The sequence below is a fragment of the Corvus hawaiiensis genome, chromosome 5 (genome assembly GCF_020740725.1).
Source record: "Corvus hawaiiensis isolate bCorHaw1 chromosome 5, bCorHaw1.pri.cur, whole genome shotgun sequence".
Classification (NCBI taxonomy): Eukaryota; Metazoa; Chordata; class Aves; order Passeriformes; family Corvidae; genus Corvus; species Corvus hawaiiensis.
In genome coordinates, this window is record NC_063217.1 from 66,585,313 (window position 1) to 66,613,209 (window position 27,897).

The window sequence follows — 27,897 nt, forward strand, 5'->3', positions numbered from 1 at the left end:
TTTGCAGCTATGTTCCTGTCACTTTTGAATTCTAGCTTTCAATCAGAAACACTTCAGAATTCTTCCCAGCAGCATAATTTTACAGGCTCAGTTAAAAGCCTAATTCCACACCAAAATGATAATACACAGCATTTCTCAGAGAATTATCATTTTTACGTGGCTTCAGAGGCAAATGTAGAGACTCACATATCTTGTGTTCAAGAAGATTATGTTATGAAGGCAAATTAATCCAAATGATGGCTCATAGTATTTCAGTTTTAACTTGTGAGTAGAAGCTGAGCGACTCCATCAGCCTCCTTCTTTTAGTGCACTGAAATGGGAAGAGCTACAGACACTCTTTCACTGGCCACAGAACAGCTAGAAATGATTGCTGACCTTTACCATAGAATCACAATATTCTGAGTTGGAAGAGACCTTAAAGAACATCCAATTCCAACCCCACTGCTGTGGGCAGGGACACATTCCACTAGACCAGCTTGATCAAAGCCCCAAACAACCTGGCCTTGAACACTTCCTGGGATGAGATATTCCTTAGTTTAATATATTATAAAAATACCTTCACCTCAATGTCTTTAGCTTAAAAGAATATAGAAATGTCTTTGTCTTAACATCTTTAAGGTTGTGTGACCATCTGATGATGAAAGAAATGAAAGTAACGATAAGTGTACCCAGACATGCTGCTTTCCATTTGTTGCTCCTTTCCCTGTTCTTTTCCATGTGTTCTCTAAATCCATCACTGGCTTTCTTCCTCACAGTCTGGCTGTGGAGCTGTCTGCTCAGGAGCCCTTAAGGCCATCAAGCGCTGCTATTTGAACCACTTCACTTTCCTCAACAAGAACTTAGATGCCTTGCTCCTCAAAACCCAAAGAGACCTTTAACATAAAATACAGCCTCTCACTAAAAGAAATGAAAAGGAGTTTTGTGGATAAACAAGACATTGTGTATTTTATTCCATATATTATTATTCCTTCATAATTCCTTCTAGAACACACATGGAATAATCATTTATATGAGAAAGGGGTTTTGTTGTTGTTTTTGTTGGGGTTTTTGGCCTTGTTGGTTTTGGGGATTTCTTTTCATGAAATACCTTTCTGGATATGAAGAAGAGGATGAGTTTTCCTATTGTCTTTCTGTACAAAGTGTCAATTGGTTGCAAATTTTGGTATCTCCGTATTGTTAAAAGCAGCAAGTGTTGAGTGCCCTTTTTACTAGACCTAGCATCCTTGATTTACTCAATCTTATCTTTTAGATGCTTTGAGTCATTTCTTTCTCTTCCACTATTCTATAGGCTCTGTTCAGTTAACTTGGATAATTCCAGTTCTCCAAAGGGGAGCACAGTGAAATCATAGATGCTGGACAGGACCTAGGACACCTTGGGCTGGAAGGAACCTTGGGACGTCTCCAGTCCCATCTGCTTATTAAAGCACTATATCAAGATTGTATAACACTGTGTGTCCACTCAGATTCTCTAAACCTCTGAGCACCCCTGGGTAAAACTGATGAGGCTCAGTGAGTTTGCCAGCACCTGACTCAAATTTCAGGTAACTTGTTTCTAATTACAGCTTTAGACTTTTCTCCCTATAATCTATGCTAACTGCACTAATTGGTACATTTTTAGTGGGAACTGAAAACTAAATAATCAACTTCCCTTGGCATTGCTTTCTGATAATATTCTCAACTTCGGGACCAACATTTTCTTTCACTTTCTTCTACTAGCAATAGAGGGTGCTTGCTGCTAATCCTGGTATCTTTAGGAATCTGCAGTTTCTGTATACCTTTATTTTTCTTATTTAAATGGAGGTTGCAGATTTTATATTTTCTTTGTGCCCATTCATCTAAATGTAAGCTAAAAAAATAAATACATTTATTTTTTCCATATATTCTCTATTTTCCATATCTGTAGTTATCTGCAGAACTGTAGAAAGGATTTATCAAGTAAGCATACAATGAAAAATCTAAGAGGAATGTTTGATGTATCAAAAAATAAAAATCAGTTTTCTCCTTCTTGCTCTTGCTCCAACTGCAAAATGGAATACACATTAATGTGTTACAATCTAATTTATTTTCTTTTTAAATTATAATCAGGTTCCACGGTTAGTTTTTCATCATATATATTTGAAAAAGAAAATAATTCACTACTCCAATATGCCTTTATCTTATATTGATAATGGAGAGATGGGGCTGCTGAAGCATTACAAAGTCATTTTATGTTATTTTGCTGAAGTTATTGTTGTTTTATTATTAAATGATTTCTTCTACTGGGTTTTCTTAAATATGATGATTCATATCCTAAATACATTAAAGGATCACTGTATAGAAATATCTGACCAGAGTCATAGGACTGAATTATGTGTGAATAGATGAAGACACAGCTTAAGTACACAGAAGAGACTCAATCCACAGCATAAGTATAAAGAAAATTAAAAAAAATAATAGTCTCAAGGATATTAGAGATCTCAGGTCTTATTCTCCTAAGCTCTAGTGATTCTAGGTCATACTACAATTGCAAAATAGTAATAAAAAAATGCCTTGCTATACTTAGATGGAAACATCAATATTTTAGAAATATCTAAAATATAAAATATATAAGGTTTTGCAATATTGGTAAAAAAACAGAGCAAAATCTAATTAAGGCCATTTTACAGGTTGCAAAAGAAATATCTGTCCAAATAGTTTTCCACTTCTCTCCTTTTTTTCAGTTAAAGGACCTTTTGTTTTTTGAAGCCAGCAGCCACTTCTCGCCAGACAGAAATACATTTGAAGACTGTGTTTTTGGCCATGTAATACCAACAACAGTGTCACATATGGAGAGCTTTATTAATGTTATTACTAAAGAGCATAGGACTTGGATGGAGATGGTGAAGAGGGCATAACCAGCAATCGTGGGAAATAAAAGTATTATTGCTTCCCACTGAAATGCAAACGGAGACCACTGAGAGACGGGAAGATCGGAAGTCCCACCAGACTGTGCAATCAGGCTGAACCCTTGCAGTACATAGAATCATAGAATCACAGAAGAGTTTGTGTTGGAACCCTGGGTTCAGAGAATTCCAGTCTTTCAGTGCTGACAGGCAGTGATCTCAAAAGCACACTGCATTTGACCCGAGGCCTTGGGAAAGGCTTCCCTTTTTATGTGATAGCACTGAGATTTTTGCTGTGTAATTAAAAAGAAATTTGTTATGTCACTGGGTAGAATATGTGGAGATGTAGAAAAATTAAGTTTATGGGATTTAGTAACAAGATGGAGGATTTGAGGTGTGGATTAGTTCTTCTTCTTTCCTCCTTCTTCTTCACAAATTTGGGTGTCCTGATACTGGTTCAAAAAACCCTCAGTGCAGAACATGAATAATTAGTTATTGGATTATAAGTAAAAACAAATTAGTTGGCATTCCATAATTGGATAGATTGGACTTTAAAAGACCTTGGAAGGGAGCACTTGAGGACCATTTTCCACCTTGTTAACTTAGAGGCACACTCTGTGCAGCTATGCCATAGATAAGAAATAATAAACATCAAATTAGAAGAAGAAGCCTGTGTCTCCTGCGTTTTAATCTGAACTCTGAGTAAAAGAACTCTCGAATCAGAGGCAAAATGAAAATAGAGAAATCAACAGGTTTGGGTTTGAAGGAACCTTAAAGACCATTTAGTTCCAGCTTCCCCACCTTCCACCAGAACAGTTTGCTGAGAGCTCCATCCAACCTGGCTTTAAACACTTTCATGGATGGGGCAACCACAACTTCTCTGGGCAAGTGCCTCACCATTCTCCCAGTACAGGTCAGTAGCTCCCAGGGTCCTCCTTTCCACCCTTTTTAAGTATGGGTACAATGTTTCCCCTTTTCCAGTCACCTGGGACTGCCATGACTTTTCAAATATCACAGAGAGTGGCTTGGCAACTACATTTGCTGATTCCCTCAGGATTGTGCAATGCATCTCACCAGGTTCCAGAGATCTATGTTCTTCTTCCCTTTTACAGTATTGAACACACAAATCAAGAGGAGGGAAGAAGAAATTGATAGGCACCAGTGTTCTGTGCAAATATTTTTTGAAGTATATGTGAACGACCTGTGTTCTTTACCAAAGCATATTGCAGTACGGAGTAGGAAATTAACTATTTGAGGGTAAATCTTCTCATCGTAACTCTTTTTTAAGTTAATCTTTTTCAGCATTTATTATGCAAGTTTGTATATAGTAAGTTTTAAACTGCATAGTGGTTGGTCAGACAAAAGATACAGAATTATTTCAGTTCCTTTGAGACAAATCTCTCTCTTAAGGGCCCTCTTCCTCTACATGTTTGTGTGATTGTAACAAAAAGGATTTACAAAAATAAGAAGAACCAGTATTTTATAACTTGCAGCAGAGGACTTGTGGCTCATCATTTCTGAAAACCTGGAGTTTATAGTAAGCCAATTTTACGTCTGAAGTCAGAAGGGTAAATAAATGATGTGTATAGAAAACCATGTGAAAAAGTGTGATACTGCAAATGTCTAATCACATGGTTTCAGCAGGACGTTAGGAATGTAAATAGGAGTTAAGAACCCCTGCTGAACTTGGAGCATGGTTAACTTTATATACTTGAGTAATATATAAATCGATGGGAATTCAATATAACAATAAGTAATCTTATATTTAGAGGAATAAAGCTGAGATTATTCTTCTCGGTTATGTGCAGTTACTCACATATCATTTGATATCCTTTTATTTTCATATCATTTAAATTCACATTTCAGTTTTCCTTATGGTTTGCTGAACTGCATAAATGTTTGGTTTATTGATATTTTGTGAATAATGAGGTCCACTAGTACATTCTTGTAACTCATAAAATACCAGCAAGCTCCACATTTAATCAGCAAAATATAACCTTTGGATTCTGAGTTGCTAAATGAAAGAAATTTGATCCTATTGGTTTTTGAAAATAATGAGATCACTCAGTAGCATCACTTAATTCTAATAAGTATTTGTTTGACATGTCACACTATTATTTTTATAGTGGTATAAATACATCTTATTTTACCAATTCACTTATAATGGTATATAATATATATAAATCGTTCCCATATCAAAATACGTATTTTTATTAACATATTTTATCACTCATTTTTTAATGAATACTAATATTATATTATATTATATTTTCACATATACTAATTACAGTCATATATAAACAAATGCAGGAAAACTCAGCCTGTTATGAGAAAGGAGAAAAAACCTCACTGTTTTCATCCTAGTCTGTAGATACAAAAATACTGCCAGCAAGGATTTTCTTGCTATTTTCTAAGCCCATGGGAGACTTTTCTCTCTCACAGAAGAGGTAGCAGAGTTATGTAAACAATCAAACACCTGCAGCCTTGAAAAGTCTTGTTTATAGTACAGTAGAAAAATATTTTGACAATGGATGTTTTAGGATTTTAGCCAATCATCCCCAAGGGGTGGCTGATCCTTTGTCCAATTAGACTATGAAGAAAAAAGTCTATAAAAGAGTTTGTAAAATAATTAAATGAATCAATCTTGCTGCACAATTCCTGCCTGCTGGATCTTCTCTCCTCCTCCTCCCTACGGCTGCGGAACACAGTGATATACCCTAGGGTTGCAGTAATACTAGTCAGACTAAGTAAGGGTGTCGAGGGTTCTGAAACCTGAACAGGAAATCAAGGCTTCAGGTAAATTCAGGTTTCAAAGCCTGAAGTCAACTACCTCTAGGCCAGTACAATCTCTGGGTGATATTTTTCGTAATTAATCTCTGGTAACTAAGAAATACACCAAGCATGTTATATATATGAACAGCAAAAGCATCGTCACAGCTACTTTAATTTGAGAAGGTTGGCTAGAAATAAAGTTCTTCCAGCTTAAGGCTGCCGCAGACCTCTAGTTTGAAGAGTCCTACAGACTGAATCATTGATATTGAGAGCCTCTTCAAACCACCATTGAAACTGAAAAAAAGTCTGATCTCTTTGCTATTGGTAAGCGATGTTTTTCATGTAGTGTGTGTGTGTTTACCCTCAATTTTTCTTTCTTATTTTCTGTACAAAACTTTGACACATGACAAGCCAGGCTGATTCAAAAACACTGCATCTGTGGACAAAGGAAACAATAAAGGAAATTAGATGGCACAGTTGTAGCATGACATATTAAATTCTGTTTTAACTTACAGCTTGAAATTTTACACTTGTAAAAAATGCAAATCTATATTCTCATATGGAAAGATGCAATGGGTATGCAGATTGTGACTATCATATTTCAGATGTGAGGTTTCTTGCAGCAGAATATTTTTCTTTAGTAGTCTATAAAACTTTTACAAGATCTGGGCAGACATAGTTGTCAAAAGTTACCCTTTTTTTACCCAAATCATCCTCTTAATCAAATAATAACTATGTTTTCTGTCACTTTGAAGCTTTCAAAATCTTACACGGGATCTTATGGTACAGAAACATACCAAGGAAGGTGACACACTGCTTTTCCAAGAAAGAAAATTTACATTTATAATTATAGATTTTGACTACTTTTGTCTGTAAAATGTCATAGATAAGTGAGAAATGACATTTTAGTCTATTCCAAACCATTCATGATTTTAGGCACCAGAAGGGTAGTACTGATGTTTGAGCTTAGCCTACGTATAAAGCGGACAATCTGTAACAGCTATGGCATTATAATAGTAAATGTATCTGCATTTGAACTCAAACATAAAGCATGTAATAAGCTCTCTAACAGTTAATTAAGACAGTATAATTATGACCTACTAATCTTTGGTATACCTGATGGCATTAAAACAGGAATGTTATCAAGGATGCATCAGAGACTTCTTTTTATAGCCTTTAGGTAGAAAATAATAGCAGACTGGTGTGGTTTTAACTATTGGTTTTAAACCCCACGTATTGAGGAGGTGCTACCCGTAGGAGATATATAGTGTTAGCCATTTCAGAATGGTTGAAGCAATGATCTGATTTTTATTTTGTGCAATAATACTGATTCTTTATGTGTCTTAGGCAGGGCCATCCTTTCAGTTGCAACACAGCTTTAATTCTTATCTGACAGTTTTAATCTTTCAGCCAAAAACTTCAGCACTGCATCACCCAGGTGTAACTTCAGTTGTCACAACCATTTAAGGGCCAAAAAGGTATTGTCATCCCCACTGATTTTATTTTGACCTTTTAAAAGAAATTTGGGACAGACTAAGAAAAAAGCTAATAATTCTAATTCGTAATTATTTTCAGGTATTAACAAAACTACTTAACTGCAGTAAAGAGGCTCAAATGTATTAAAAAAGCTCTTAGCCATCAAAACTACATTAGTAATATATGGGAAAGAACTGATTTAACAGAAGTCAGCCCCGAAGTCCATTAATAATTAATAATTTCTGCCTCCAAATTTGTCTATAAATATTAAGCCCAGTAAAATGCCACTGTACAAAGAGTAACAGAGAATGTAAGCAAGAAGAATATCAAAAGAAAGTTCACATAATAGGAATATTTTTTCAAAAGTGTTTGTTAGTTTAGTTTTCAATATTACCACTTTCAATGATGAATCATAGCATCAAATGCAATAAAACGCATATATGACAGAAAAATTAATATAATTTCAGGCCAATTGAATACCTCAACTTATCAATAACAAACTACTGTTACTTATCCAATAACAAACTACAAATAATATTTCTCAAAATCATCAACTTTGATAACTTTGAGTCAGATTACCAGAGCACTACTTTTCACCTGATCTCATTTTTCTCTTACAATTATTGTTAATCTCAGAGAGATGGGTTTTTTTCATTTTTTGGTACAGGATATTGTATTTTTGAAGCAAGGAAGAGCTACATGATATGGAATCTTGCCAGCTTCTGATTAACAATAAAAATGTTAAGAGTATTGGACTGTAATATGATAAGATTAAACTGTGAAACAGGTTTGATTATAAAAGACCTCATCTGAAAAAAAGGTAATACTGATGTAAAATGTTATATATTATGGCTGAGAAGAAATAATAAACCAACTTATGCATATACTAAAAGTTAAAATATTCAATTATATTTTAGAAGACATTCTTATCAGTGAAACACACTTGCTCTACCAAAATAAAAGTTGCATAATTGGAAATGAAAAAGTTATAGCTGTGTCCTTCAACTTTTTCCAAGGTGCCTGTTGAATTTTTTCTGGAAGAACACTTATTTCAGGGGGAGGAAAAATAAACCAACTTTTATTTAATTCAGTTATTTTCCTCTTAGCTACACCATTCTTGTAAACATCTCCAGTGCAGATCATATTTTAGGATAAGTATTAAACCGATAACCCATGGACCTACATGAATATTTGCTTATTCATTTTGGATATGGAAAAAATGCAGCACACAGCTCTTCTTTACACATGCTCATACTGTATTTTTTGGTTTGATTAGTCAGCTGGTTTTGAAGGTGTCATCTTTATGCTTTTGGTAAAATGTGGTTTCAGGTATCGTGGTTTATTCAGGCTTTTATAGAGACACTGCTACCTCCTAATTCAGTGTCCAATACAAACACAACGTATTAGCTTCTGAGGAATGATCAAATACAGTGGCTGTTTGAATTAGATACAATCAAAACATTAAATTTGCTGAATGGTACAAATATTTGACAATTCATTTACTCAGATTCAGAATAGGTTTTGTAAAACCCTTCTCAAACCTAGAACAAACTTTAGACTTAATCCTACTAATCCTGCAAAGCTGAAAAACATAAAAAATAGCAAATTAGTTTTGCAGCGTGTCCTGTTGGTCATGCAGGTCAGAAGATTCAGGCTGTAAAAAACAAAGTGGTAGGTTAACAGGTCAAGCTGAAAGCTGAAATGCATTTTATTGTGTCCCAGGATCTAACCAGGTAATTCCTCTTCAAGGGATTTGAAACAGCTGACGATCACAGAGGCTCAGAGGCGTCACTGGTTGAATGCATTGGTAACCTCCCTCCTGTAACTGTTTACCTGGTATCAAATTAACAAATCCCTCTCATCAGTACTTTTTAATACTGTTACATTAAGGATTAAATCCTGTTTTTCTGCTCAAGGCAGAAGTCCTTATTCTTTGGGCACCTAAGTATATTGCAATGGACACAGTTATAATTCACCACCATAGGTTTTCTGACCCAGATGAGCATACAGAGACTTATGCAAAAAAGCTCATTGCGGGAAATGTGAAGTTTGGAGCTGGGAGTCAAAAGTTCAGTGTGTAGTCCTGCTACTCTTTGGATCATGAGAACAAACCACTTGCTGCTGTGAACTTACAGACATTATTACTTCCATCAAAAGTAAGAAGATTACATCCTATCAGATGAATGGTAGGAGATACCATTATAAAAGCCGCAATGTTAATGAAAATACCTAAATTTATGGTCTCTTGCTGCCATAATTTTCAGGATTTCAGAAAAATATTTTTGTTTCTACTCTAATTCTATTTAAGATATTGTATTGGAGGTTTTCATTTAGATAATGTGCATATCCTCATATTTGAAATTAAAATATTCATAGATTTTCTGGATCACTAGGGAAAGCAATTATATTACATGCTGGTATGCTGTTGATCCTTTATAGATGTTTAAGCAGCACTCAGCATTTATTTTCCATTTTGTGTTCTGTACTTAATGAGGAATTCTTTAGTGGATTTCCCTGTGCGATGCAGTAGAATACAGAGAGTATTGAAAATAGACAAATGTGGAGAATACTCTTCATGTTGTGTCAAGTCTACTCTTCTAGACATGCTATTTTACATTAAATAACCCAGATATGACTGCAGCTTTCTTTCTCCATGGACAATTGGCACTGTTCTAGTTCAACAACAGTTGGTTTCTATGTAATACTATATTGGTTCTGTTACTGTTAAGTAAGCAGAAGTAAAATAAGCTTTAATGTTCTTTTGAGGAGGCAAAACAGGATGTGTATGACACTGCATTTTGCCCACATGTATAAATGAACACAGACAGGTACTATTTGTTTAAAAAAAAAAAAGGACAACTAAATGTTCAGCAGACCTTGATTTTGGAAGAACACTCTTCATAAACACTTTGGTGCATAACTTCACGGTTAACTGAAAAGGTGCTAGTACAGCATCTTTACAGGTTATTGTTACATGGCTTGCAAAAGTCTAAAGCTATCCCAAATGTCAACATAAATGCTAAGAATACCTTCAGGCTAGGAAAAAGCCCACTGAGTCTGGGCTCATTTCATTACATTTCACTTCATTTCATTTCATCAGACTTCACTCAAAGCAACTAAAAATATAAATTTAACTTTCACATGTAAAAAAATATTTTCATTTTATCAACTGTCAGTTGGATTTTGTATTATTTTCCCTACTTGCCAGTCTGTGTAGCACTACAATCTTGGGGAAGAAGTGCTGAAAATGCCCAGTGGAAAAGGATCTGGGACTGCGGGTTGACAGTGGCTGAACACGAGCCAGCACATGTCCAGGTGGCCAAGAAGGCCAATGGTATCCTGGGCCCGTATCAGGAAAAGTATGGCCAGCAGGACCAGGGTAGTGACCATCCTTCTGTATTTAGCACTGGGGAGGCCACACCAGTTTTGTGCTTCTCACTAGAAAAGGACATTGAGGTGCAGGAACATGTGCAGAGAAGAGGAACGGAGCTGGTGAAGGGTCTGGAGCACAAGTCTGATGAGGAGGGGCTGATGGATCTGGGTCTGTTTAACCTGGAAAAAAGAGGAATCAGAGAAGATTTCATCACTCTCTACAACTCCCTGAAAGGAGGATGTAGTCTGGTGGGAGTAAGGCTCTTCTCCCAGGCAACAAATTAGAGAATGAAAGGAAGCTACCTCAAGTTGCAACAGGGGAAGTTTAGATTGGATGTTAAGAAAAATTTCCTCACCAAAAGAGTTGTCAAGTATTGGAACAGGCTGCCCTGGGAAGTGGTTGAGTCATCACCCCTAGAGGTATTTAAAAGTGTAGGTGTGGCACTCAGAGACATTGTTTAGTGGTGACTTGGCAGTGTTGGGTTAGTGGTTGGACTTGATTACCTTACAGATCTTATCCAACCTAAACAATTCTATGATAATAAGTCCCCTCCTTTAAAAAAAAAAAAAAATTGCAATAGAATTATTGCATTTTAGCAAAACAAGTCAACTAAACATCACCTTTACAGCCAAAATGCTGTAGTAGGCATTTTTTGTACCATAAATAAATGTATCTTTTCCTCCCTATTGAACTTCAATATTTTTGCAGCAGCCATTTTGTAATTGTGCTAATGTGCTTCTTAACAGCATGTTATGGTAACAGTTTTGCTCCAGATCCTTGAAGAAGAGTCTTGTAAAACACATAAGTTTTGATGCATATGGAAGCTAATAGAGTTATTTCCACCATGTGTATGTGCTGGAAATCAGATTCAATCACCTGGCCAGTGCATTTTAAATTTGGCAATCTTTCCACTCAATTGAGATCAGCAGATTGTTGAGCATTCGTGGGTCAGGACTTTTTATTAGAAGACACTGGTGTTATGTTCTTACTTAAAACAATTCATCATTGCCCTTTCCATCTGAATAACTTTTACCTTTTGAGAGTTAATTTACTATATAATGTTTGATTTGATAGGCCCTGAATCTTCTCATCACAAGTTACTTAACATTACATTTTTCCTACTTTTTAAGTTACAAAATCATGGTTGATAAATTCATAGTTAATAAAATAAACTGTTCTGCCAGATGAATTCGGAAGAAAACAGAATAGCAAAATAGCCTATTCCCTTCATAGTTGGGGTAGAAAAGTGTTTTGCTAAAGAAGGGTATGAATAGATGCATAAATGCTCAACTCTTTCACAGACCAGAAATGGCTCTCTGGAGACATCCAGCCAAGTTTAGTCACAGGGCACACTGACTCTCTCATTCAGTACCATACAAGCACTTTGCATTGGAGCCAGGGTAATGTACTTTATCATTGTCATATTATCTATACGTAAACAAAAAAATGCCCAGGTTTTGGTACAGATGAACATCCAAAAAATGAATTACAAGGGTTTACCTAAGGGAAAAATCCAAACCAAATACCTGACCTGCTAAAGTGCACTATTCCTTCATTAACTTTTTAAAATCTTTCTTAGTTCTTCTGAGTTCTCCTTACATAAATTGAATTACTATACTAAGTGATCAACACAAAAATTAAAAAGCAAAGTAACGAATAAGAGCAAAAAGAGAACATTTGCACTGCAAATGCTAACAGGAGCTAAGTGTATAGCTTTTATACTGAATTACTTTACAGTGGCTGATGACAAGAGAAAGCATTGTAGTTATGCTTCAGCACGCTCCAGAGCAGATCTGCTGAAATCTCTACTTTCTCTCGAAATCTCTATCTTCTATTTCTACATCCCAGAAGAAAGACACGTATTCATATTCAGAAATTGTATACAAACTTTAATTTAGCACAAGTACTTCAGCTGAATTAAAGCAGAAGTAGCAACAGCAAATTTTACATCAGAAGATGGAAGATATATATTTTTTGGTACACTGGAATCATCTTCCTTACCAGAATGTCAAGGATTCCTATAAAAGCAAATATCCAGCACAGATCATGTTTCTTAGATTTAGTGAATTCTGTCTTGCTCCTACAAATTCCACAAGAAATTTCTTTACCCTTTCCTCTGGACTAAAAACAAAGTTTCTCAGAGGAGTAAAAAACTGCAATTCTCTTTATTCTAAGCTAATAACAGCTCCTGAATGAGTCTCTGCCATAATTTAAGAAGCCTAAGGATGTAATTATACAAATGAATTATTGAAAGGTAATTTTACTCTATTTTGGCCATTCTGTTCAAAGCCTACATATTTATGCTCATTCTCTGAGGTAATTGATTTGGAAAACATAAATGTAAAGTATTATGCAACAAATGATGGTGCCCTACTTATGAGATTATTAATATTTTCTTTCTTACATTAAAAAGAAAAAAAAGTACAGAATATTAATTTCAAAATCAGGAGGAGAAACTTCTCATTAGGTAAAACAATCCCTTTAAAAAACCCACTCTTTCCTAACATCGCATTACCAAAAATTGTAAGCTAATGTTTTAAATTTCTTTTTATTTTTTCCCTCTGAGTTCTGAGACTTGCAGGGCTTTTCATGATCACCTTTCATAATCAAGGAAGAGAAGAGATTTTCTCTGTATGAATTCTGAAATAAGCATGGGCTCATATAGCTCAAATTTAATTGCAGCTGTAGTGTTACTTCTGATTAAAAGTCCCAGACCATGCAGGGGAAAAACTGCGAATGTTTCAATGCAAGGAACATCCTCAAGAAGAAATCTCAGTGACCTGAGAGTGCTTTTTTCACTGAATATGATCCTATTAGTCCAGTGTTTCTTCAGTTTTTCCACATTAGGAACTATCTACCATGTTCTAAGTAGAATTCTCTCTTTTTATTATTGCAAAGGCATAGTTGCTGTGATAGATAGCAACAGAGAAGTGCATTTGGAAAAATCAATAAGAGCAAAGGTGTGAAGGAGCTTGTTCTTTGTCACTGCAGTTTGGTTACTAAGATGAACAAAAAACGTACAGAACAATAATATACCAAAAGCTGATCAGAAAATCAGAGGCAAGCCTTTCAAGGAATATCTTCTCTACAAAATTAAGAGTTTTCTGGTGAAAAAACAAAAAACCAAGAAAAATTCCCTTTGCCCTTTGGATAAAAAAAATAAAACTTATGATCTTCAATTAATAGAGCAGTACACCCTGTAAGTTGCAATTATAATTCTGAGCAATTTTCCCCCTTTCTATGTGCCAAAGTTCATTGTTAGATTATATGTGGTTTTCTCATGGTTTCCCATTGAAGGTTACGGGCGCTTCATGATGATGATGCAAGAGGGGAGTTCAAGCCTCAAGACGGAGCCTCATGGCCTACAGAGAGTAATGAGAACATTCTTACCTAATTATTCACCTACTTCAACCTGAGGGTTTGTCTGCTCTGATGTTCACTTATGAAATATTTCTGAATCTATCAGCAATAAAACCCTTCATATTCTTTGAAATAGTTCAGGTGGGTGACAAAGGTGCTTAGCTTTATATTGTAAACAGATTGTAATATACTGATAGTATTTTTAGTCCATCTTTATGTGTTAAAAAATTTACAAAGCGATACTGCTCTCCCCACTGCAATGTCACCCGTGATGCAGCTTTGTATCAAAATAACAAAAAACTTTCCAGTATCAGTAGTACAGAAGGTAAACAATCACTATTTCCAATTCACAGTTATCTACTTAATTTTAGTTTTCAAAAACAAACAGACAAGTAAAATGTGACATGTTTTGCTGAGATTTCAACAATACATATCTAAGTGTCTTTTTTACTTGAAATTATTCCTTACAAAAATATATATTCCAACCATTTGAATTTATTATATGGTGGAGGCAGCACTATATCATTAGGGTTAAAAGGTAAACTTTTGAATTTCTTTGTGACTATTCTAATGTATTACCTTTCATAACACTGGGTTTTATTAAAGCCCACAAGCCCACACAAACCCCCAAAGCCTGTAAATACAGAAATGCCAGGTGTATATACTGTATGAAACATGTTCAGGGCAGCTACGCCTGAAACGAAGTGGGTAAGTTATTATTTTGAGACCTTACACTGCCTGTTATAGAGTGTAGCTTATGCCCAGGAATGCTGTGCCAGCCTGAGCCTGAAACCAGCTATTTATCAACTGGTAATGCGAGGAACATTGTTTAATTAACCAAACAGAGTTTTCTACATTGTATGCTCACAGTAAAATATGAACCAGCCACTGCAACAGTCATGATGGTGCCACCAATACATCCAGAAAACAATTCAACACAACTGGATAGGATGGAAAGGGAAAAGGAGGTGTTCAGTGGATTAATGTATTCAGGACTAACAAAGCGAGTGAGCTACTGAAACGTGACACCATGCTCATACGCCCAGGCAAAGCACCTCTATATGCCCACAGGGACTATCATTGTTGTTACTCTGGCTGCACAGATCAGCCAGAGTATTTTACATCTTAGAGGCATTCTTTAGTCTCATGGCCTCTCCTTGCTCTCAACGAGGATGGCTGAATTGACTTCTGCCCCTAAAGGTTGCTAAATCCCAAAATCATCGTGAATCAGAACTCTTAGACATGGTAGTTCATAGATCAATATATTAACACAGACTAAAATCAATGGTGGTTTGCATTAATATGCTAAATTTTGAATCGCAGCACTTTAGGACCAGACCCACTGCTCTTCAGCCAGTTTTGGGACTTGTAAGTGCCACTCAATGGATGTGATGGACAGCTGGAGGTGACAACCTCTTAAATTGTCCTAGCTTGGACTAGTAAAGCTTGTCAAAGAGAAATCATTAAAAAGAAATACCCCGACCTTCCCTATTTCCTAGTCTAGCTTTCTACACTTCTGCTCCTAGAAAAGAGCAACTTTTATTCATCGTTGGTGTCTGCAAACTCTTCCTCTCCCTTTTCTCTATATTTTTCTCAATTAAACTGCAAATAAACAGCCAGTATTTTTCCTTGTCCATTGTTAAAGCCTTGCCATTTTGCTTAGCTTATTACCTTATCAGTACCTCTCACCTTCCATATTAAGTTACCTCTTGACTTGTCATAATCTGAACAACATAAAAATATAAGTGAAAAACCTGGAAGTTTTCAGCTCAACAATTTTTAATACATGAAAGCTATAACAGTATCACTGATTATGCCAATACTTGGATCAGTTTTGATTCAGAGACATATTCTGTAACTTGGAAAAGTAGACATGAGTTGATAAAAAAGAGCTAAAATATATATTTTGAATAAGTGTCTGTAAAATTCTTTCACTTACAGAAATAATGCAGAATACTATCAATTTTATACATAGGATATCTTTTAAATTAATACAAGGAAACAGGACACTTAAATAGCTAATTTTTCTGTCATATGGTTGCCCAACAGAATGACCTAATTATAATAGCCTTTCCTTTGTTTATGGAAAAATGTGAGGTTTGGGTTTTTCTGTTTGTTTTTTCCTATGTAAATACAGTTGTGGAGGACACAAAGCATGTAAGGTAGGAAGCAGAGCTAACCGTGTCCAAGATTGTTCATGCATTCAGGGTTCTCCAGGTTGGAACTATGAAAGAATTCTCTCGCAGGCTGAGCTGCAGGAATTTAAAAATATTTTTGCTTTCTCTCATTGTCTGAAGGGTTAGTTGTGTACTTCACAGGTTCTCCTGACAGAAGACAGGTTAGTCCAACAAATTCCTCTTGCTGCTCCATCAGTCTACGACAGCACTGATGCCCGTCATCTATTTTATTGCTACTCCATAGTTTTGGTAGGTTTTTTTGCACTCCAGTTGGCTATAGAGTTTCTTTGCCTGTACTGCAGCAGGAGTACACAGGGGGAAGTAGCAAACTCCCAGTTCCTGCAGGCTTCAACTTAAAGTACATGGAACACAAACAATCTTCCCACGTGGAATGGCCTTTGGTTTCTGGCCTGTACATAGAGTTCCCTACAGCAAAAACCACATAAGCTGCCTGCTCATGTACTTGAGGTTGTCACAGGTACTCGCACCGTTTTCCAAATCATATTTTTGCCAAGACTGCCTACAGGGCTATGTAAATCATAGTCATAGAATGGTAAAGTGGTTGCAACCCCCTGCCAATGACAGGGACACCGTCCACTAGAGCAGGTGGTTCACAGCCCCATCTAATGATCAAAGACCATCTACACATGCAATTCATTCTGGAGAAAGTCAGTCCCATAAATGTAAAAATATCTGTGTGAACACAACTGAGTTAAATGGGAAGAAATTCAGATCTTTTACTCCTCTCTTGCCTATAAATCATTTTGCATTTGAGAAAATGAAACTGCAGCTGTGTTCTTGTGCCTACCTTTCTACACTGAAATCCTTTGGTGGTCTCTGACAATTTTTAGAGCTCCTCATCCTATTTCAGTAAGTCATATTCTTTCACATTCTCTTCTTCCCAGATACTGCGGGACATTATCCCTTGGTTTTTTGTCTGCTCTGCTTCTCCCTGCAATGATCTACAGCATTTCTTGAATGTCTTACCTGAAGGGAAGAGGACACATCCTTCCCACCTGCATGTTGCAGTGCTTCCAAAACACAGACACAGCTCATTCTTAGTCTAGGGAAAAAAAAAAAAAAGGTTTACAAACTTTGTAAGATAAGGCACAGAAAAGAACATATGGCACTGCCTAATCTGGGCCAAAATGCAAGTGCTGTAGAGCTGCAGTTGAGATAAAGGAATTGGAAGTAGGAGTGAAAGGAGGAGGACCATACTTTTAAGACAGAAAAGACATGTCTAACCAGACTTTAGCTCGCAAGCTACAAAGAACCAGACAGGATGCCAGAATACAACTTCATTTCATGTCAACATGGCAGCAGTGATAAAAATACCAATACTGAGACTAAGGATTCTTTTTGAAGCACAGACCTGGCATCGGAAACGTTTTTGTTTGCTGGAAATCTGTTCAGGCAGTACATAAATCATTCAGACTCCTTTAACCCTCTTCCATCTCCACTGACTGCTAGAAAGCAGGAAGTTTTCCAGTGCCACAAGGGCACAGAATACTAAATAATTGCTAGCTTGCTTTCATGCTGCAAGTCCAGCCATACATGTGCAGTTACAGACCAGCTCTGCCTGTTTCATAAGGGGTGGGTATGATGACCTTGACTCTATTCTGACTCCAATTTCCACAAGCTCCTTGTTAGTCTCTTATCAGTTGCTCAAAATTGTAACCAGTGCTCTGAATATAGATGCCTTCTTCACTCTACCATTTTCCTGGTTAAAATGAAGCCCCCTGAATATCCCCCTTTGCCACCATCACCTCACACACACACTTTTCATAAGCATTGTAGGAATCTGTTACTGTTCACAGGGGAAAGTCAGGTCACTTTTGCTAACCTCAGTGTTGCCTTCATTATCTGTCTTGCCACATCCCCTACTCCCTACAAACGGCACACACATGCACACAAAAAGAAACACAAAACATTGTAAATTTTGAGCACTTGGTGATATGATAAAAAGGCAAGCAAAATGAAGATAAGGAAGAGAATTAAGAAAAATTCACAAACACTTAAGGTGTGCACAATGGCATTGCTAAAATGCCATTTTTGTAAAGGTAAAAATCTGTGAAATTTTTTTGTAAAACTAACAAAAAATTCTTTAGTGGGGGTTTCTTTTTTTATTTATTTATGACCAGTACATATATTTGAAATGCTTTTTTTTAATGTAAGCATAACTTTTAGAAGGGTTTTTTTGTTGTTTTTCCACTAAGGCTCTTATCAACATCATTTCTCATTTATACCGAGGTATATAATAGTAATTTCCAAAGCATAAACAGGCAGCCAGCCACAAATGCAAATTACTGGAAACCATTACCCTTTTTTTTTCCTTAAAAGCCTGAAATGGACAACACAGCATGACACAATGGTGTCTGAACCCACTGCTGATAACATGAACTGGAATTTTAGAGAAAGAAAGTGTACTAGCCATAATACCACATGAAAAGACCCACATTTTGCTGCTTGTTTAGTAGGCAGGCATAGTCTTCTAGACAGTATGAAAAAACGTGTTATTTTAGTGAACGTCATGAATATGTACCCTTACAAGACTCTACTTTCCTTTCTCCTATAGGTATATGGGATTTGCTCCCATGGATTAGTGCAAGGCTGACTGAAGAACACTTAGATGTAATTACCAACCTGACCTCATCAGAAACTGTATTTCCTTTCACCCTCAACTTGTGCCCTCCTAATATTGTTAATTAGATACCTGGCCTCATGCAGCCTTCTCAGTGATAAATGTAATGCCGTGCAGCAGCAAAACAGCATAAAGACCATATCTAGCAGCTCTGTGGGCAAAGCTCTCTGGATAAAAGTGAAAGAAAGGATTCACCAGCTTCAGGAAAGACACTCTTAAAACAGCAATGTAAACCATGTGTTGTGGAAAATAAAAAAAACCAAGTCAAAACAAACCCCAACGAAATACCTTCATGTCCTCACACCAAAAAAAAAGAAAAAAAAGGGGCAAACACCCTCTTATTTGCTACCCCTGACACTAAACAGTGCAACAGGACTACAGAAGGTGGGTTGTTTTAACACTACAGTCTCCCCAGACTATAAATTCTCCCCGGTGAATGTAGCTCATAATGGAAAGAGACAAGGAATCCTGTACTGCAACAACGCACAGACATTACTTAGCCTATGCCAAAGCCACCACCTGATTTATACATCCAGTTAGAGGCCTTTAGGGTAAATTCATGTGCCAAGATACACTTAAAACCAGCAAGGCAGCTGATAGTAAGCCTTTCTAGACACTGCAATATTCTGTTCTCTTTAGGTAATGCCTCAATCCCAAATGTCAGCATGAACATCGTGATACTGGAACCTAGACAGACTCAGTAAGAGAAGCTATGCCATTGAATGTCCCCATAATGAGTGACTGGCTCCTTGTCACCCTCATTCTTATATCTCATTGAGTTTATTTCATTTCATTTTATGTTGTTCATCTTTTTTTTTTTTTAATATTTACTTTTCCCACTGATTCCAGTTTATAACGTCTTAAGAGCTCCTGTGAAGCACTAGACTTTCAAGTCAGCCAGATGGATCAATGTAATAAACATGGAGCCTCAGATTTCATTATTCAGATATCAAAGTAAATTTGGTCTCAAGCACAGGATGCCAATGAATTAATTCCAGGGTATTAAAAGCTAAATGTACACACACTGAAATATCTGTTTACAAACAGAAAACAGACATGAGCAGATCTGGTTTAAGATCAGTTTGTCTTCCTTACAACTTCAAATGTTCTCATGGGCCATCAGGTCTTAGAATCTAACATTAAAATATTTGAAGCGAAACAAGATTATCTTTAAAAACATCTTGTTCTCTTTCTTGCCAGCAGAGGCACACTGTGCCCTATACCATGGAAATTTGAATTTGTTTTAGAACATCTGTGATCTAAATCATATTTCAGTGCCTAGAAGATACTCTTCTTTTCCTATTCATTCAATACTGAGGTTCGCTCAATTTTCCATGTCTAAAGGTACTTCTACTAAGAAAAATGACAGTGTTCAGAAGTTGAACAGAGCTCTTCAAAGTTCTATCTTACGTACATATTTTTAAGTTCTCTTATAACAGCTCCTGATTTCAACAGCAACATTCCTAACACCTTACCTTAAACATGAGCAGTCATTGTAGCAGGAGGCCCCTGAACTATAGTCTATATTAGTAATACTGTGCATTGCAATAATCAAATTTTCAATGTAAATTCCTCCCAGAAAAAACAATATTCTCTCCATTAAGTCAAAGTAAACAAAGTAAGTCTGATTCATTTTAGCCCTATTTTTAAAGCACTCCTTTAAGTATGTCCCTCAGGCAACAAAGAATTTGCAAAGAGTTCTGGTGAAACAGTAAAAAGACCTCACTTTCAGTGTTTCTTAAATCTTGCTTTTTTTTTTTTTTCAACTTCACAGCGTTTTTAACACACAGAAGAAAGCACATCAAAGTGCAATACTTGCTGTTTTCTCCCTACCCTGATATATGCTAAATATAATATCCAGGATAGGACAAGATAATGGATTCAAGCAAAGAAAAGGAGCATAGTGCTAGTTGTGTGTAGCTCCCTCAGAATACACAGAGTATTGTGGGAACTAGAGAATTACATTTGCTACTATTTTACCCTAAATATTTTATTTTCAATTCAGTACTACATGGACACAAGGAACTGCATTTGGTTTTAAATTTCTAATATGAAATTATAACTTTTCAAGGTAATTGTAATACAGTCATATTTCTCTTAGGTTCACAGACAATTGCAAAGCTGATTAGCATATATAAAGACAAAGCATTTATGTGTATTTAAAAAGAGGTATTTCACTTATTATGGCAAACAGATGAATGAAAAAATCACACTAATTTCAACACTAGAGAAGTTTAAATAAAGGTTACTAATTCTTTACATCAAGTTTGAGTCACCTATAACTGCCTATTCATATTTTAAAGGTATCTATTTTATAGGTGGAGACAAGATTTTTCTATCTCATTTTGGAACTTAGGTAACAGAAATAGACTCATCTTTGGGTTAATCTTTGTTTCCTGCTCATGAATCCCTGTAAAACTGAAATAAGATATTAATGATTGACAAATAATAACAGGGAGACTGTAATATTTAATTTTCTTCCTTTTGAATGGTCTAAACAAGGAAATAAATGTTCAAAATATTTTCATGTAAGATGAATGGGTCCTTTTTCTACAATACCCAAAAGAAATTCAAGAAATAATGTCACTCCTGAGAAAAGCATAAATCCATAACAAGCAATCCTTCTGGAATCTTACTACAAGAGTCAGAGAAAAACCCAGGTTAATAAAAATATAGGCACACTCTGAAAGTAGACCATCATATGTGCAGCTATGAAATTTAAATGGCTTCAGAGTTGCTTCAATATCTTTAAAGTTGACAAATGTGCTGCTCTTTCTCATGAAGACTAATTTTTTTCTATCCTGTTGATTTTTATTGACATAAATACAAATATTAATCATACACCAATAGCACAATTACTTTTGCTTTTGGAGCCCTAATTGTTCCTGAAGTATTTCTGGTGCTTTTACAAAATACAAATATAAACAAGTTTTAACTCACATGCCAGAGTTTTTTTCAGAAGCTTAAGACAATATAAAGGAATTAAGATGATGCAGAAACTCTAATGTCAAAAAAGTATTTCTATAAGCAATTCATGGAAGCCAGAGCTTGATTATAAGCAACAGCAATGTGATAACCAAAAAACAGCCATACACATTTTTGAGTGTGTAGGGACATGCTAATTGACAGTAGATGGAACAAGTTTATAGGCCCATCAAGCCACATAAAGGAGAGTGCCTAAATTCTAAGCTTCCTTTCTCTGGCATATAATTTTCACAACAGAGGGATGAAATATTGCCAATTATATAAAGGAAATTATCTTGAGTCTCCTACCTTCCATTCAAGATACACTAGCCCTTTCAAAATGTTTTTTTTTGTTTGTTTGTTTGTTAGTTGCTTTCTGTGAGAAAGAGAAGGAAAAAAATCCAACAAATACAATGGTACAGAAACCCCAGAAATTGCTTCTTCCTGTTATTGAGCAAGAAGCTTTATTTGATCATGAAAACTGACCTTTCTTCTGGTTTTACCTCATTTTTTCCGGTGCTTCTCCATCTTGCTTTTATTCTTTTATTTTTATCTGTCCTTACTTTTATTCTTTAGCAAAACATCAGGCATTTGCAATGACTAAAATTTTCCATCCAAGTTAAAACATATGCATGCTTTTTCTTCTCGCTTTTTCCTGCTTAGAATGTGGACAACCTAAAGCAGTTGAGTTAAGACAAATCTTTTATCTAATTGAAAACTCACAGCCCCTGGTAGTCTTGCATTATCAGGATTCATTGGCTCTAACTCATCTTTTGTTCTCAGACCCAGAGGCTACAGAATAACAAGAGTTAAGAGAGTTGCTTAAGGAAAAATCTGTCTAGGAGTAAGTCTAGTTGTCAATATTGAAGAGATAATCTAATAATCTATGATCCCACAGAGATTCATATTTTCATTTAACTTGGCTAATTAGACCTACAACTCTAAGGATCTGCAAATACCCTTTAATGCTACTGATGGTAGAAATCTGACTGTAAGTAAAGCTGTGACATTAGTGTGTGGGAGATTTAGATCATCTCTTTGTCTTCTAAATACTTAATGACAAAAAAGCAAGTCCTTTGAGGAGGTGACTTCTAGCTCCTGTAAAATAAGGTCAAAATGGGTCTCTCTTTAAGTCCCTTAGAAAAGAGTCCAAAAAAACTTTAAAGATAAAGCTTAATTTAAAAATTTATTCAAAGATTAAGAAGCTAAAGAAATCTATCGATGGAATATTAAAAATAATTAAAATTGGTACTGTCTTGATAGTGGCCTTTAAAGTTCCTCTTAAATATACATTCCAAGCAAGGAGGAACACAGTTTCAATTCATGAGGTTTTGGTGACAGGACTTTTGTACTTATTTAGGCACCTTTCTTTCAAACCTGTTAAATAAACAACTTATTGTATTAATTTGTCTCATTTCAACTTTAGAACAGAGTAAAATAGAGTAGAGAAGAATAGAACAGAGCATTTCAGTTGGAATGGACCTACGAGGACGATCAAGTCCAACTGCCTGATCAATTCAGGGCTGACCAAGAGTTAAAGCATGTTATTAAGGGCATTGCCCAAATCCCTCTTGAACATCAATAGGCTTGTGGCATCAATAACCTCCCTAGGGACACTGTTTCCGTGTCTGACCACCCTGTTGATAAAGAAATGCTTCCAAATGTAAGGTGTAAATCTCCTGTGGCACAGCTCGGAACTGCTCCCGTGTGTCCTATCACTGGATAACAGGAAGTAGAGCTCAGCACTTCCCTCTCCATGTCCCCTCCTCAGGAAGCTGCAGAGAGCAATGAGATCTCCCTTCAGTCTCCTTTAATCCAAACTAGACAAACCCAAAGTCCTCAGCCGTTCCTCACTATACATTCCAGTCAGCCCTTGAGGACTCCTTGATACTGACTGCTGGCCCCAAGAGGTCTAGAAGGAGATCAGGTGTGAATTCTGTTCCCTCCTCCTTGGTTTCCCCCACTTGCAGCCACCAGACACTCCTTACAATCATCACTAAACTGAATGGCTGCCTGCAAAGCCTTAACACCACTGTTGTTTTACCCACATTTGCCCACCCGGATGCAGACTTACTAAAGCTGACCTGGTGAATCAAAGAGTTTCAGAATAACTGCCTGCTTTCTCACGTTGCTTTAAATTTTAAAAACCACCAAGGCCTACTTGCAAAAACAGATCCATAAAGACTTAAGTGGGATTTGCAGTATGTGTGGGCGGTAGTTAAAGGAATGGGGAAATGAAAAAAAAAATCCCAACTGATCTTCTGCTAATGTTTTTTCTTGGAAGCAACAGAAAACATTGTCTTCTATAAGCAGCAGAGACAATTATGCCAAGTATGAATGCTACAGTTACTCAGTAATAGAAGAAACAGAGATGTTGATCCCATTTTCAAGTCAGAATCTCAAGCTATGCTTGAAAAGGAAGTAGTGATCAATATTTTCAATAAAAAATAATTGCAACATCATTTGTTATGTAAAACTCCAAACTTTAGGAATAAACATCTATCTACATATATATACTAACTTAGTACTACATGAGGAGGTTTGGTAAATACATAACATACTGACATTTCATTCTGTCAGTAACCAGCATCAGTAAGAAAAATAATTGTATAATTGAAGAAATAAGACTGAAGGTGAACAGTGAACTCGGCAGGTGAATCTTCTATTCAGTGCCGATGAACAGTAGCACACATGGGCCCTCTTTACAGAAATGTTATCTATGTCCCAGGTAAAGTAGGTATGAAATCCAGAAACTTTAAATGCTTTCTGACTGCATTTGCTCAGTGAAAGCCAGAGACTAGAAATCTCCTCATTCCCTCATCTTGCACAGCTGCTGTATGTATTATCCAATTCTGAAATCACTTAAAAATATACTAAAGGAAGACTCCTGGGTCACCATATCTTTTAAGGTTATATGGATTTTTTTTTAAGTCTCAAAGATCAACCTGTGCTTAGACAGCCATCTCAGTAGCTATGCATTACACAGGCAAGAGTTAAACAAGTTACATGCTACAAAAGAGCTAGCGTTCAGGTGCATTTGGTGCATAATCAATGAAAGTGATTTGTCAGATTAGTTGAGAGAAATGTCATGGAAATAATGAGTAGTGTCCACTGCAGGTTGCGAGAAAGACCTGGTATATCATATTGACTACACTGACTATAAATAAATGTTTCCTTCTTTGAGGCCACCTCTATTATCCTCAGCTCTTCACTGACAATCATTTTTAGGTAGGGAGCAGTGCTAAGGAAACTTAAGATTAAATACAGGAAGTACTTTTACAAGCAGGGCAGGCTGATAAATCCAAGTAGTCTCATCCTGCACCATGGAAACAAACCAGCTTTGGGCTGAAAGTCCAGTTGAAAATCTATGCATTTTATAACCATGGACATGATTCTGTATTCTTATCACTACACTCATTTCAGGCACAAGCTGACAAAAACAGACCCCTTCTGAATGCATTTCTGCAAGTGTCATACTCATTTTGAAACTTTGTAAGTCTGCAGGCTGGAAGGAATGAAATATATTTTTCAGATTCAGCACCAGAAAACAGGAGTGAATAAAAAACAATGTATTTATGATATGATGAACATGAACAAATGGTTTCAAGCCATCATTAATATGCTGTCTGGAAACTGTAATTTGGCACTGTGTAATGCCTGGTGTCTGAAGCAGAAACATACTGGTCTAAAAGAAATGCTGTTTTTACTTGTAATGAAAATGTGAAAAAAAATCCCCTAATTTTAAATTAAGAAGTCTCTTGTTATGTGTCATTATGACTGTATTTCAGGTCTTTTTGATTGCTTTTGTACTCCTAATTTTACTAGTTATCTCTTTAGCATCAAGTTACTCAAAAGTCTACTTGTTCCCTTTACTTCTCAGTGTAGGTGTGAGTGACTGACTTGTGTGCATAACTTGTTTATTATAGCCCTGACTAAATATTTAATGCTATGGAGAGGTATGGAAATTGTTATGAATTGCAGACAGCGGTGGGTGTTGAGAGTCACTTGTCATTTAGAACAGATGCAAACAACCATTAAAAGCTCTTTTATGCAACTATGTAACTGAAGCAAGAACTATTGGACAACTCTGAGAAAAGATACCATCCTTCCCATTCCCTAACACCATAATTTTGGGAGCTAGCCAGGTCCCAGGATATGAATAGCTTAAATACCATTTGAAGGGAATTATTAAATTATTTTAGAGGACCAAACAGAAATATGAAACATAGTAAACAAGCACTAAGGTGTCTCAACAGGTATAGTAGCATGTCTGCAAAAAAGCTTTAAAAGTAAGTTCTCATTTCTGAGCTGAATGATGGCCACAGGAGGTCATAAACAAGGAATATTCCCTAAGTCAGGAATATAAGATCTGGGGAGTCTTTTACACATAAACTATAAGAATTGCTTCATTAGGATCATACCTGATCCTAAATGTTTTGCTATTAACACCAACACACAAAGACCAAGCTTTGGAAAATGCTTCAATAGCTGAGTTACACTATTTCTCTAATTCATTAGCTATTGTCCTCTTTTAGGGAGAGTCACCCTAATTTCCACTGAAAAAACTGTTGAACAATTGATTCTGTAAAATTCTACCTACGGTTAAAAAATTAGGCATAGTGTTGTTGCTTACCATGTGTCTGAAAGGAAAAATGTTTCACAGACATGGAGTGAACCAGATGGAATGACAAAGGAAGTTGGGAGTCATTAAATTGCAGAGAGGGAAAAAGATGCTGTGGAAGAAAATTAAAGAGCTAAAAGGCACATATGCCACATAGAACAAAAAAAGAACCAAGGAAAATACTTCTATATCTCCCTGCAAACTATTAAAGGCATAAAGAGTGAGAAATGTTTTGAGATTTCTTTTTTGTTTGAAGTTTTTTGGCTTTGTTTTCTGAAAGACAGTTTTGCCAAAAGATTTACGAGAGTCAGTATCAGTACAGATAAAAGTGTCTTAAAAATTCTTCCTGTAAGCCATTTTCTTGTTTCATTATTTTACTCTCACAGAAAGTGTTGCTTATTTTCTCCTCCTTTGAAGAGGAAAAAGACTATCAACTACCACATTTAAAAAATAAAAAAAAAAAGAAAGTCTTTGAACTAAAATTAGCCGTGGTATTTCAAGCTATTATTATTAAGTTGCAATCGTCTGTACCATCAAAGGAATGAGTCAGTGTAAACCCAGTATCACTTATTAGTTCTTAAGATTAGCTGCAAATGTAAAGCTGGCATAAGTCAGTGTAAGTTAGCCACAGCTGTAAAGCTGTGTTGATACATGCTTGTCCTGCTCTCACCAGTTGCTAAAACTCAGAAGCCACTTTCTAAAGCTGGATGGGTACAGTGTGTGGAAGGCAGCCTCTGCTCCAAGACCTCTGATCTAGGACACCTGGACACTTGACACTCTCACAAATCAAGGCTACTGGCACCACTCACAGGGAACAAGGAACTCATCCAAACCAGCAGCTCATCTCCTTCACTAATCCCAGAGAAGGCTACATTCCACTATAACTTAATTTACCTGTGACTCCTTTGTTTTTCTAGATCCTATTGGATTATTTAGCAATTTAAAGTCACAGAGATGTGACCAAGGCTTTGTCTACATGTGGCTGCATCTGGGTAGGATTCGTCCTTCCAAACAGGGAGCTGGAGAAGGGTCTGGAGCACAAGTCCTTGGAGGAACAGCTGAGGGAGCTGGGGGTGTTTAGCCTGGAGAAAATGAGGCTCAGGGGGAATCTTATCACTCTCTACAGCTCCCTGAAAGGAGGTTGTAACCAGGTGAGGGTCAGCCTCTTCTCCCAGGTAATAAGTGATAGGTCAGGAAGAAGTGGCCTCAAATTATCCCATGGGAAGTTTAGATTGGATGTGAGGAAAGATATCTTCACTGTAAGGGTTATCAAGCATTAGAATAGACTGCCCAAGGTTGAGTTAGATTTATTAAACCACATGACTGAAGACATCAGTGTTGAATGAATACCCAGAAATACTGAGCAATAAATTCAAGGCTGGAATATGTTATTTGGTAAGAAGGATTTGGAATTTGCATGTGTTGACCCACAACTCCGAAACTAACCCTAACCCTAAGCCTAACCCTAAGCCTAACCCTAACATTTTGATAATGTGTCCAGAAAGAGTGACAGGAGGAAGGCTGCAGCTGTATGAGCCTCTGTGTTACCTCATGTGCTCTGCAGAGGGGCCCAATACCCTGCTATCCTGTACATGCTTATCCTGAAGTTGTCTTCAGTTTGGTTAAATGCCAGACAAAAGCACATGGAACTG

At 36.4% G+C, this 27,897-nt stretch overlaps 1 long non-coding RNA gene across 1 annotated transcript; it reads left to right on the forward strand.

Annotated features, from left to right (window-relative positions):
• Positions 1-5,967: 5,967 nt before the first annotated feature.
• Positions 5,968-10,920, forward strand: LOC125325863. The gene is made up of 3 exons (XR_007203588.1): positions 5,968-5,978; positions 7,443-7,445; positions 10,844-10,920. It is a non-coding gene; the product is annotated as an uncharacterized LOC125325863 (long non-coding RNA).
• The last annotated feature ends 16,977 nt before the right edge of the window (positions 10,921-27,897 follow it).